This window comes from Brassica oleracea, chromosome C6 (assembly GCF_000695525.1).
Source record: "Brassica oleracea var. oleracea cultivar TO1000 chromosome C6, BOL, whole genome shotgun sequence".
Classification (NCBI taxonomy): Eukaryota; Viridiplantae; Streptophyta; class Magnoliopsida; order Brassicales; family Brassicaceae; genus Brassica; species Brassica oleracea.
This window is the reverse complement of record NC_027753.1, coordinates 15,413,770-15,414,048: the sequence shown is the minus strand read 5'-3', so window position 1 is coordinate 15,414,048 and position 279 is coordinate 15,413,770.

Below are 279 nucleotides of genomic sequence, written 5' to 3'. Positions count from 1 at the left end.
CGTCCAACAAGTATGATACGAAATGCTATGCACTGCGGGGGGCTCTTCCCCTAATGTATATATCCTACGGGGGAGTTCTGGCATCTCCATTTTTTTTGTGTGCCGGCAAAACAATCAAAGACAACTATCTCAAACAATCAAAGACAAATAATTAAGTCGTCTGGTAAGTTTTCTAGCTGGAAGACTTTCCAGACGACTTAATTATAAGTCTTCCAAGACTTCCAGTTTTATGTTCACCTTTTCCTCAATCAATCACTCGACAGTAAGAGATATAACTTA